Raw genomic sequence first — 398 nt, 5'->3', positions numbered from 1 at the left:
TGATTTCTCACTGTCTTCATACAAATCTTGAAAGAGTTACTCTGTTTAACTTTAAACTTTATTTAAATTTTACCGGAGAGGGACAGCGTGTGAGAGTGAAAGAAAGAGAAAGTGAGAAAGCAAGCTGCCAGGTCCCGGACTCGAACTGCAGTCGGCCACGTGAGAGTCCAGCGCCCCCAACCACCACGCCACCTGCCGGCCCTGGTTTCTCGCTTCTTGTCTCTGTCTCTCTTTGTATGTCTGTCTCTCTGGAGACTGCACATGCCCTATAGAAAAAAATCTCTCTTAAAAAAGAAAGGTAGCTGGGATCAGCAGGTGGCGTGGTGGTTAAGGCGCTGGACTCTCCCACGTGGCCAACCAGGCTTTGGGTCCCCGCCCTAGTGGCTTTGTTTTTCCGT

Source organism: Tupaia chinensis, unplaced genomic scaffold, assembly GCF_000334495.1.
Source record: "Tupaia chinensis unplaced genomic scaffold, TupChi_1.0 Scaffold149964_2, whole genome shotgun sequence".
Classification (NCBI taxonomy): Eukaryota; Metazoa; Chordata; class Mammalia; order Scandentia; family Tupaiidae; genus Tupaia; species Tupaia belangeri.
This window is presented reverse-complemented; position numbering follows the sequence as displayed.